Raw genomic sequence first — 12,556 nt, forward strand, 5'->3', positions numbered from 1 at the left:
GAAAATTACTGTGTTGAGTTAGTAGCAGGTAAAACAGAGAGCAAGCAGCAGGCCAAAAAAATTCAGCTAGAAAGTCTCTGGCAATGCAGAACTGTCAAACAGAGCTGCAGCTTTACCCTATCACACCCAACAGCTAGTTCAGTTTTATCTGACTTCAATTTGGTTTCTAACTTGAAACTGTCTGAAAATTATTGCCGCATGCTTGCAGACGTTCAGTGATATACTTGCATTCTTTTTCTCTTTGCATAGATCAGTTGATGGGCTACTTAGTACTCCCTCCGTTCCTAAATATAAGTCTTTGAAGAGATTTCACTAAAAGACTACATACGAATGTATGTAGACATACTTTAGAATGTAAATTCATTCATTTTATTCTGTATGTAGTCACTTAGTGAAATCTCTAAAAAGACTTATATTTAGGAACGGAGGGAGTAGTACTGTGCTGAGTTAGTAGCAGGTAAAACAGAGAGCAGGGAGCCAGTTACCTTCGCACTTGGCGAGGTCGGTGGCGCCGCAGGAGTCAGAGTGGCCTAGCTGCAGCGGCAGGCCCAGCGCCGGGTTCCTGGTCAGCTGGCCCGGGTGCGCCACGGGAAACTCCTCCATCATCGGCTGCGCCTTCACCTACACACGGTCACCAATGTTGATCGTTGGTTGGGATCAAGAAAGAGAAGTGGAGGGAGAGAAGAAGGGCTTGGTAGTTACGATCTCCTCGTTGGAAGCGACTGCGAGCCTGATGCAGGTGATGGTGCCCTCCGCGACGAACGCAGGGTCGTCACCGGCCTCCATTGCCGCCTCCATCATCGCCGGCGCAGAGGACGAGCTGCGCCGATGGATGGATGGATGGATGTGAAGGAAGTTGAGTGAGAGTGTGAGAGGCGATGGTGCTGCGCTGAGCGTCTGTGTTTCGCTCACTGAACCAGCACCTACCTACCTACGTTGAGAGTGTGAGAGGCGATGATGCTACTAGTAGCCACAGTAGCACGCAGCTAAAAACGAAAGACAAAAACAAAAAGTGCAATCTATTTCTCTTCTAGTTTCTTCTCTATATCTTTTTTGTGTGCTCTCGATTCTTGTTCTCAATTCAACGAGGATGCTTTTTCTTTTTGAGCAAAGATAGCTAGTCTTCATTGATCAAGGATGTTTGTGGGTACCATGCGACAGGCGTGGTGGTCACTCTTCGAACCATTAAAAAGAAAACAAAAAGGATGTTTGTGGCTATTACAAGGGTGTCATGCGGAACCACACCTGACCACAGGTGTCTCCCTACAGGCAGAGAGACACCGTATCTACATACTTTTTCTTTTCTTGAGTAGAACCGTATCTACATATAAGGTGTATTATTTTTTCAAAAAATCAAACTTCTCTAACTTTGATCAGGTTTACAGACAAAAATATCAATATCTAGAATACCAAATCATTATCACTAGATTCACCATGAAGTTTATTTTTAGATTTTATATATTTAATATTGCAAATATTTATATATTTTCTTGTACGGTTGGTCAAACATAGAGACCGTTTGACTTTTTAAAAAACTAATACACCTTATATTTAGGAATCGTGGGAGTACTTGGGTTGACATAGATGAACCAGGCCTCTCGTGGGAGTAAATCCAAGTCTCTCGCGGAAGCAAAACCGTGTCTCTCATGAAAGGAACACATTCTTTTCATTTTCGAAAGACATTTTTTCCGCTTTCGAGAGGCACGACCGTGCCTCTCGCGAGAGCAAAACCATGCCTCTCGAGAAATCGTTTTCGAGAGGCATGGCCTCTCGTGGGGAAAAATAACACAATTTTTTTTCGTTGGGTTGACATAGATGAACCAGGCCTCTCGCGGGAGTAAATCCAAGTCTCTCGCGGAAGCAAAACCGTGTCTCTCATGAAAGGAACACATTTTTTTCATTTTCGAAAGACATTTTTTCCGTTTTCGAGAGGCACGACCGTGCCTCTCGCGAGAGCAAAACCATGCCTCTCGAGAAATCGTTTTCGAGAGGCATGGCCTCTCGTGGGGAAAAATAACACAATTTTTTTTTCGTTTGTGAGAGGCTGCCTCTCGCGGAGCAAAATCATGTCTCTCGAGGAATCGTTTTTGAGAGGCATGACCGTGCCTTTCGCGGAAACAAAACCATGCCTTTAAAAGAAGGGCAAAAAGGAAAACACTTTTTTTATGATTTTTTTCAATATTTTTTGGTACAAAAGGTAAGAAAGACCGAGGAAAAACCGAAAAGCCCCCCCCCCCCCTCCCCAAAAAAATCTAAAAAGCCGAAAACGCGTGAAAAAAAATAAAAGAACAAAAATCCAGAGGGAGCTTTTAGAGCACGACATGTGACGATGGTTGAGAACGCGATTAATGATGACGTCTGAGAGTGACCCTTGGGAGGCTTCCGAAAGAGCGCTCCTTTATTAGTTGCTCTCAATTGAAGGTTGTAGTCCCATTTTGCTGCTGGTAGATGCTTTCCCGCTGATCGTGTGGACGGGCCTACATGCTAGTGTTTTTTTTCGAAAAGGAGGATGATCCGGCCTGTGCATTTAGGAGATGCATGCATAGTAGTACATCAGGAAGTCTGAAGCCATCATCTTACCAACATCTGTCGCTAATCTTATCCACTTGATGAAGGGATGTCGATAGTCCGAACCTAATACCGAACATACATCACACAAATGCCTAACAACTAAAGACGGATGTCCCAACTAAGCCACATACTAGGTATGGGGTGCAAACCGGTCCTACGCACTCTCATAGGTCATCACCACCTTCTCCCACTGATCCATCTTCAGAGGATGTACTAACGCATCAACCTTCCCAAGCCTACCGTCAATGCCCCCACAATGCCATACAACACCTCCTCCCAATGCGCGTCCATCATCACACATCCGTCGTCGAGTCCCTGCCGCGCCACACCACTAAGAGTCCACGTCGTCGATGCATCACATGGAATTCCGCTCCATCGCTGTGTCCACTGCCCCCTCAAGCAAATGCACACCTTCAAGAACGGCCCTCTAGGAAGGGGATGACACAAATGCGTCACCGTCATGCGATCGACTGATCTTGGGTTTCCCTTGGAGGTATCGGAAAGAGTTGGGAGCTTCACCTCGATAATGCCTTCAAGAAGGAAACGATGCCGAGGGCGTCACCATCACCGGCTTCGACCACCAGCCTGAGACCAGGTTTTCACCCGAATCTGTCCCATGAGCATCCAAACGACAACATGTGCACCATCCAGACTGCCTTCAAAGCTCCAAATCTGGCCACCTAGATCCGGGGACCATCCACAACTGCACTGCCACCATGGGAGCCCCGGCACACTGGCCACTGCCTGTGTGTGCCACTATCCACTCTGCCCAAGCACACAAGAACACCACGGTTAATAGTACTAGATATAACAGTGAGCCCGAGAGAGAGGACAACGATAGTGGTGAGCGGCGGCGCTACCTTCGTCGGAAACCAAAGGCTCGAGTGGTGGTCGCCCCCCCTACCATGCTTGTGCTCTACCACACCGTTCAGCTGATGATTTATCTTTATTTTATACAGGGAGTGCATACACCCAAACATTCCACAGTTCACAGTCATCGGATATTGTGAGAGTTTTGCAAATCTCTACACATCAGAGTTACTGGCCAAATGGCTGGCACATTTCATGGATGGTGTTAAATTTGAATTTGAAGGATTTCGGACAGTTTTATATTTGAACAATTTTTCTCACTCTTGACCTAGGTTTGCAAGGGTGAACAGTTCCGTATAATGATGAAATTAAAAGAACCAAGGATCGGTCGGCAGCTTGTCAAAAAAAAAAACGATCGGTCGGCAGCGAGGGCGGCATAGGACCGACACGAAATCCCTCGTTTTTTGGGCTTTGGGTCAACACGAGACAGGGTTCCCTGCTGCGCCGCCCTTGCAGAGGCTCGCAGACGAGTACGAACGCCGTCGCCTGTCCAATCCGCCATCTCGCAGTAATGCCTCCGGCGAGCCAAAAGCCTGCCATTTCCCCGTATTTAATCGCGATGGAGACTCGGAGGAGAAAGCGGCCGGCTGGGGAGGGATTTCGGAACCAGCCGCCTCGGAAGCAGCCGCCGCGGAGGGCAAAATTTCGGAAGAAGTCCGCTCCGATCAAGCGAGTAAGTCGCCAATCTCTTTCGAGTCTTCCTCTCTATCGAGATCTGTTTTCTGCGTTAGGGTTCATCTCTGTTTTAGTTGAAGATTTGAAGCGTGTGTGGTTGGTATTTTCGTCTAAAAAGAGATGTTGGTCAGAATGAGAATGTTTTTCGATCTCATTGTCCAGTACATCTTCTAAGTATATGTGCTATCAGATTGATTATAATCAGCTAACCCCATATAGGCTGATTCCAAATTTCAGCAATTGAAACTTATCCAAAGCGGAAAATTAATTAGACTTGACTTGGAGACTGAGAATGAGAAAGATTATGTAAGGACTACACATGATGATGATATCCATATAGATTTGTTCCGAGATTTTCTTAGTGAAGAAACCAATGACTTGCTTAATCAATTTGTTGAGTTACTAAAATATGCTAATGAACAAGAATTGATATATGTCTTCCTGAAAAACGTTCAGAGAGCAACATTTGAACAAGCAACAATGGAACTTGCCGAAGCATTGGTTGGTTTTAAGTTCTATCTGCCACTATATCTTGATTTCCGGGGACGAAATTATAGACGTGGTGTCTTTCATTTTCACGAGAGGGATCTCATGAGATCTCTTGTCCTCTTTGCTACACCTAATAAGATCTCATGAGATCTCTTTTCCTCTTTGCTACACCTAATAAGAAGGAATCAGATCATAATAGTACTCCCATTTCAGAATTGAAGAATCCAGAGTTAACAGAGGATCAGTTAAATACTTTTTATATTTACCAGACTAGGAATCTCACATATGCACCCAGCTTTTATATTTATATTAATTAAGAGATCTCCTTGATGCAGAACATTCAGCCAACGGCTGCAAGCTCATGCAATTCTTCCAGTAGCAACAGTCAGCCGAGGATAAACTGCATGGTTTGTTGCTTGTTGTTAGATACATGATGCTAAAAGAAGCCTCTGTTGACTGGTTTTGTTATGTAGGCTTGTCAAACAAACACGGAGGATTTTTCAGCTTGTGATTATGAAGCAAGTCTTGATTTGCTGGTATAGAATCATTCAATAAATACTCTATATTTTCTGTTAAATAAAACAAACCATTGCCTCTAATATTTTACTTTTGTTTTGATATATAGGAGATGGCAGCAGATGGGCAAGGGGCGTTGGGAGCAGATGTGGACAAAACTCATCAAGAAACTTCTCTAGGAGAGGTAGAGTTTCTGTAGAATCATTGAACAAATACTCTGTATTTTCTGTTAAATAAAACAAATCATTCAACAAATACTCTAATATTTTACTTTTGTTTTGATAGATGAGAAGTGGACATAAGTGGACTGCAGAAGAGCAGCGGGCGCTGCTCTCATCTGTTGAGAATGCTGAAAAATTAGAAGCATATTTCGTGAACAAAACAGTGTTCTCAGATTCAATGGCGCTCAAGATGGCCCCCATTTTGGGATATGTTGTTACTAGTGAAAGGATCAAGCGCAAATTGGATACAATACTGAAACGATCACGCATTCAAGTGTCATCAGAAGATAGAAGTATCAAATTCTTTCGTGAATTGTGTTCAATTCTCTGTGCTCCTGAACCAAGTTCACAGTCAGGGTCGGTGCAGCAGAACTGTTCAAAGTCGTCGGTGCAGCAGAACTCTTCAAAGTCAAAGGAATGCGGTACAGTAGCTGAAGCACTGAAAAGTCTGCCTGATTATCCTTTTCCACCAGACAGTAATTGGCGTATCAAGTATGCAACGGGACTGTTAAAAAATGAGGCTTATCTGCATGTGTTTAACTCTTTCGATGCCATTGAAGATAAGTTAAATTTTCTCGATGAAATCTCGGATTAATCAAGGGAGGCTTGTTGCTGGCCCATCGAAGAAAACCTGCTGGTGCCGTAGTCATCGTCCTTGCTTTCGAATTTGTCCTTAGCTGCTTCTGCTGGTGTTGTACTTTCGAATTTGTCCTTAACTGCTTCTGCCGGTGTTGTGCTGCTGCTGGTGTTGTTTTTTCCTGTTGTTGCTGTAGCTATGTGAAATCTCCCTTGCTCCAGTCGGTCTGCTTAACTGTTGGGCATTCTAACTGACACGAGCAACGAAGTATGTTACCTATCTGTGGCATATGTTGCCTATGTATGTCAAACTGTTGCTTTTTTATATCTATGTCACTTCTGAAATGATCTACATATTACGAACATCGAGGACCATGCAGGTCCATCCATCTAACCTACTCCTATTTCTTATGAGCCAACCATTGCCAGGCCGAGGCCAGGCTAGAAGCAGCAGCGACAGCCGATCGACAATAGCTATGGCGCGGTTCAGCTGACTCCTGGAGTTTCTGTGCTTCCATTCGGGTTTATCTCGCGTAGGAACATATGTAAAGGTAGAGAGGACCACTTTCTTCTTGCTCTTGTCTTCGCTGGTCTCCAAATGTGTCACGGTAAGGCAGGAACAATGCACGGTTCAGTTCAGACTTTAGAGAACATGGAATCGTGTATAGCATAATGTGCATTTTCTCACCATTCATACTCCACTCCTTGTGACTAATTCCAGTAAGAAAATGGCTATTTAGGTAAATGCAAACATCGGAAAACAAAAGACCATACCATCTGATTTGATCTATGGAGACAGATACAAAATTGCAGACGATCATAAGGAGGGCACAAGTCTAAAGCTACCCACAGAAGCATAGATGAAATATTAGCATTTTTCATTTCAGCATGGCATAGCAATGACATCAATCGAGTTCTAATCAATCCAATTTCTTGCTAGGCGAAAACACCAGGTAATACATGAGTCTTAGGATTGCATGAAAACGTTTAATCACCATCCAACAGCGAAGACGCACCCAGCTAGCGAGCTAATGCTATCACAATGTTAACGAGTAATATTGCAACCAGTAAGACGCGTGCACACGGATCTGCTGTGCGCTGCCTCGTGACTTCGACAGTTGTCACGTCTGGATTGGCCCCATTCTTCTTGCTGCGAGCAACCGACCTGCTGTCTATCCCACTGGATTGGACTTCGGCGATCTCAATGGTCGCCTGTTTCCCCCCGAGACCTCCAGAGTCCTTTTGTACTTCTCGTGCCAGAGGAATTCGAATGTGCACAGCTGCTCGCGGTCTTCATCCAGGACCTGAAAAGGCATCCACGGATCTTTAGGTATTCGTGCGAAGAACTGTAATGAGAAGAGAGCACTCACATGGGATCTAGGGCACCTGTAGTAGCGCCTGCCCTGGTTGCCTTTCTGGTCAGATTGGACCACAGCGGTTTCCACCATTGCGCCTCCGCAGATGTAGCAGATCTGTTGTGGCACTGCTTTGGGTGTCTGGTGGAAGTTGGAATAGGAGGAATTAGCCATGGAGAGGGGCTAGTGCTTGGCACGGTATGTTCCGCCAAGGGCCTGCAATACAAATACCATTTTTTTTCAGTTATAATTTGCAGAGCCATTTTTATTCCATATGACATAAATTGTGTGTATATCCTTGTGTATTTGAGTATATATTATACGGAGTAATCCATCCGCAAACAGGTGCGTAGCTAATCAAACAAAATTCGAGGAATATCCGTAGGGAATCTGACTAACCAAGTATAGTCCCATGAGGAGATCGTCCTCGGGAACGCCTTTGGGGTCGGCGCGTCAACACTTGAGCACCTGCTCCACCGTCCACGCCCACGTCGGGTTTCCATCCCGGATAGATTCGATGTAGGAGATGGCTTTGTCAACGAACGCGAGGAAGGCGCGCCTGTCCTGGGCGGGAGCGGCGGCTCCCCCGTCCGCGACGACAGCAGTGGCTTGTTCCATATAACCTAGGTATGGCCTTGTGGAGAGGAGAAGAGGACGAGGAGGACTGAGGACGACTAAAGAGGAAGGCAACCAAAACTGGCCAATGGTCCGGCCCACGGCACGGCAGGGCCCGCTAAGGCCTTAGCGTGCCTGGTATGGCACGGCCCACGGATGCATGTTAAGCTGACGGGCTGTGCCGTGTCGCCTGGTGGGCTTTGATTTGAGCCCAAGCATGGCCTGTTAGCTAAGTGGGCATAACGGTTTACAATACGTCAGTTCTAAATTTCCACGAAATGTGAAGTTTACAATACGTCAGTTCTGAGTTTCAAAAAATAAAATACAATACGTCAGTTCTGTGCTGCCGGAACGGTACCTCGCATTCTGCCGGATGTCCCGGATGTAGTAGTAGATAATACAAATCTGGAATACTTAAATCCATAGATAAAAAAGGTGAATTACATATTCTTGTTAAGTTTGATGAAGAATATAGAGTAAATATCAACGTCTATAGTACCAAACACATATTTTATGAAAATATACTTTATGGCGATTCTAATAGTATAAATTTAACATAGTACAAGTTGATAGTTTTTCCAAAATATATAGTCAAACTTAATATGCTATTTTAATCCTTATAAACAGTTCAGGTCACTCTATGGTACACACTCTAAATCCACGATATTATTTATTTACATCCCACTATAATCGCCCTAATGGGTGACATCATCATTTTAACTATCAAATTTGAAATTCAAAATGATTTATCCTCTAAACAATTATTCGGATTAGAGATCCTTTTTACACCACTAGGTTAGTTTCGATGAGGGTTTTTACACCAGTTTCTATCATACTAGAAGTGCAGGGCGCGCTTTGCTGCGCCCATAGAAAACAATGATGACAACACTAAATTGCGCCAAATATGCAAGTTCTAAACATTGAACACATTTTATTAGGCGAAAAACAGAAGGACTTCACATTCTATTAAAATGTGGATAATGGTGCATGGTAAATATTGAAGAAACTAAACACTATACATAAGTAATCCACTATCGGGGAGCCAACTTTCAGCTTTCATTCCTGTTCCAGCGAGTCACCCACAGAAAGATCAGCATGTAAGCGTTATAATTTTAGTAAATATCACATGACATCTCACGTACACATGCAATTCAATACGGCAATACCGAAGGTGTACTTCAAAGGTGCATAGTGTATGTCTGTTCAGAATCATAGAACTGGATAGTTACATTCAAATTCAAGTTACAATCAGAGACACTTTAGCAAAATGTAGCAGGACTGATTGGCTAAACTTAGCTATGCCATGAAATGAGCTGAAAAAGGTTTACCACGGAACAAATGCAAGCATTTTTTGGAATGTCAGGATATGGAGTCTAATGGGGACATTGCATGTGTTGCTACATGTTTTGCCCAACAAATCAGCTCACTGGTAAATGAATGAAGCAGACAGATGCGGGAACTCACTGCCAATGCAACTCGCTGTGCAATCTGCCAAGAGTAGATGCACGCAGTAAGACATGCACAACTTTCATCGCAAGAATGAGCCACACCAAAAATATGGATAGACGGTGTCAAAGGCATATCTCGAAAAAGCTACTGTTTGTTGTCCGTATCTGTGGTATCAATGCTAGGCACCCGAAGACAAGAAAGATCTTGCAACTTTAGTGTCTGAGGAAGATCTTCAATGGCGTGTTCCCGAAGGTCAACAAGACCACCATTAACATGCTACGCATGGTAGAACCATATGTTGCATATGGGTACCCTAACTTGAAGAGTGTCCGAGATTTAATCTACAAGAAAGGTCATGGAAAGCTAAACAAACAAATGATTCCTGTGGCCAACAACAAAGTCATCGAGGAGGGCCTGGCAAAGCACAAGTCCTGAGGCAAAGCTACTGTTTGTTGTCCGTATCTGTGGTATCAATGCTAGGCACCCGAAGACAAAAAAGATCTTGCAACTTTAGTGTCTGAGGAAGATCTTCAATGGCGTGTTCCTGAAGGTCAAGAAGACCACCATTAACATGCTACGCATGGTTGAACCATATGTTGCATATGGGTACCCTAACTTGAAGAGTTTCCGAGCGTTGATCTACAAGAAAGTTTATGGAAAGCTAAACAAACAAAGGATTCCTCTGGCCAACAACAAAGTCATCGAGGAGGGCATAGGAAAGCACAATCGTGAGGCAAAGCTGTTGTTTGTTTTCCGTATCCGTGGTATCAATGCTATGCACCCGAAGACAAAAAAAGATGTTTCAACCTTTACGTCTGAGGAAGATCTTCAATGGCGTGTTCCTGAAGGTCAACAAGACCACCATTAACATGCTACGGAGGTGTATGCATTGTAAGGTGTATTAACGACGTTATTGTTGGTGTCTCAAGTGTGGCTCGCTACCAGGACGAAAGTCAGCATTCAGCATCAGCACTGTGGTGTTTCCATTCCCATGAGCACAAGACTTGGTTACAACCTCAAATGCAGCAGCACTATCTGACAGAAGCATCGTCAAGCATCTCGCTTGCTTACGATCGGTCCTCAAATCCTTTCAGGTATGTAGGCGGCCAGTCTTTCAGCAGGCTTCTGACCTTCTGGTACTTTGTGATCGACAGAGATTTGTACCCCACATAGATCCCGTATGGAGATCTGCAACCAGCTCCGCCCTGACAGGCTCTTCAACCTCTCCGCCGAGGAGAAGGAGCAGATCAACTGGGTGTTTCTGATGCTGGGGCAGACGTTGGGGTTTTGCATTGCCCCGTTCTTTAAGGCCAGCTATGGTAAGAAGGAGTAGGCTATCGAGATCACGCTGGTAGAAGAGCCGTTGCCTCCGTCCAATGAGCATAGTAAGAAGGAGTAGGCCATTGAGAAGAAGGAGTAGGCCATCGCTGAGAAGAAGCAGGCAGGCAAGAACCGCAAGGTCATCTTCGCCCGCGCCAAGCAGTACGACGAGGTGTACGATGCCCATGACAAGGAGTTGGTGCAGCTTAAGGGTGAGGCCCGATTGAAAGGTGGGTTCTATGTCAGTCCTAAGGAAAAGCTATTGTTTGTACACATGAACAGTCTGGGACATCGATGCCCTCTTCCGCAACGTCTGTAGTAAATAGTATGTTCACCTAAATTTTAGTTAATAATGGGAAGACAAAAAAGTGTTAGAACACGAGGCTAAGTTTCTGTTTTTTCAAATGTTGACATATAAGAACCTTTCCGGAGCGAAACAAATCCAGTGTGTCCTTTTGCATTTTAGGGGTCAGAGAATCCACTGAAGAACCCCCTCCAGTAAGAAAAGAAAATGAAAGATGTGAGAGTTGTCCAATTTTCTTCATTGTCCTTTCAAGGACTCTAGCAGTGATCTTTCGGTCGACAAAAATAAGGCATCGGACAGGGTCAGAGTTACTGTTAGGAACAGAAGAATGTCTTGTAAGTGTAAAGAAGCAGAATTATGTCATGTTAGGTAAAAATAGCATTCTACCTGAAAGAGTTAAAGATTTGGATGAGTTCAAAAAGCTTTGGTGAAATACAGGCTCTTCAACCTCTCCGCCGAGGAGAAGGAGCAGATCAACTGGGTGTTTCTGATGCTGGGGCAGACGTTGGGGTTGTGCATTGCCCCGTTCTTTAAGGCCAGCTGTGGTAAGAAGGAGTAGGCTATCGAGATCACGCTGGTAGAAGAGCCGTTGCCTCCGTCCAATGAGCATAGTAAGAAGGAGTAGGCCATCGAGAAGAAGGAGTAGGCCATCGCCGAGAAGAAGCAGGCAGGCAAGAACCGCAAGGTCATCTTCGCCCGCGCCAAGCAGTTGGTGCAGCTTAAGGGTGAGGCCCGATTGAAAGGTGGGTTCTATGTCAGTCCTAAGGCAAAGCTACTGTTTGTACACATGAACAGTCTGGGACATCGATGCCCTCTTCCCCAACGTCTGTAGTAAATAGTATGTTCACCTAAATTTTAGTTAATAATGGGGGAGCATGGGCAACGATCCGAACCACAAGCGCAACATCAGCTGGCAGGGCTTGGCGAGGCGGCGGTGGTGCAGGTTCTGCAGAAGATCGGGGCATACGCGAACTCTCCCCTTCAGAACCTTCTCCCTCAAAGTCCAAGCCTTCTTTGCGCGCGCACCCGGAAGGATCAATGCTGCACACCGTTGGCTCTGCAGATAGACTCGCTTGCCAGCTCCTGAAATATAACAATTGGAGTGCAAAAGTTGGGGCTGAAGCGTCTCACACGCCACCACGCGCGCGCCTTGATAATCGTTTGCCTCTGCTGGACTGCTCCAGAGTCCAGACGGCGACTAGACGCGACGGCGCGTCGGCCGGTAGCGTGAGCGGTGTAGGCGCAACAAAAAGATTTCCTCGTTCCGCGTGCCTATCGATTGAGATCCCATCATCGTTCAGGAACACGACGGCTTTCGGTTCGATCAAGTTCACCGTCGGCTCGGCAGATAGACGAGCTTGCAGCTCCCGACGGCCGTGGAGCGGGAAAGCAATACAAGTCACTTTGAAAGCAATACAAGTCATTTTGAAAGTAACACAAGTCACTTTGAAAGCAACACTGGTCATTTTGAAAGCAACACAGGTAATTTTGATGGCAACATAAAAATGAAACTCTGAAAGCAACACAGGTAATTGTGAAAGCAAATCCGCCCCTTCTCCTTCTCGCTCCTGCCTCGACTTCTGCCCCAGCCCCTT

Source organism: Hordeum vulgare, chromosome 3H, assembly GCF_904849725.1.
Source record: "Hordeum vulgare subsp. vulgare chromosome 3H, MorexV3_pseudomolecules_assembly, whole genome shotgun sequence".
Classification (NCBI taxonomy): domain Eukaryota; kingdom Viridiplantae; phylum Streptophyta; class Magnoliopsida; order Poales; family Poaceae; genus Hordeum; species Hordeum vulgare.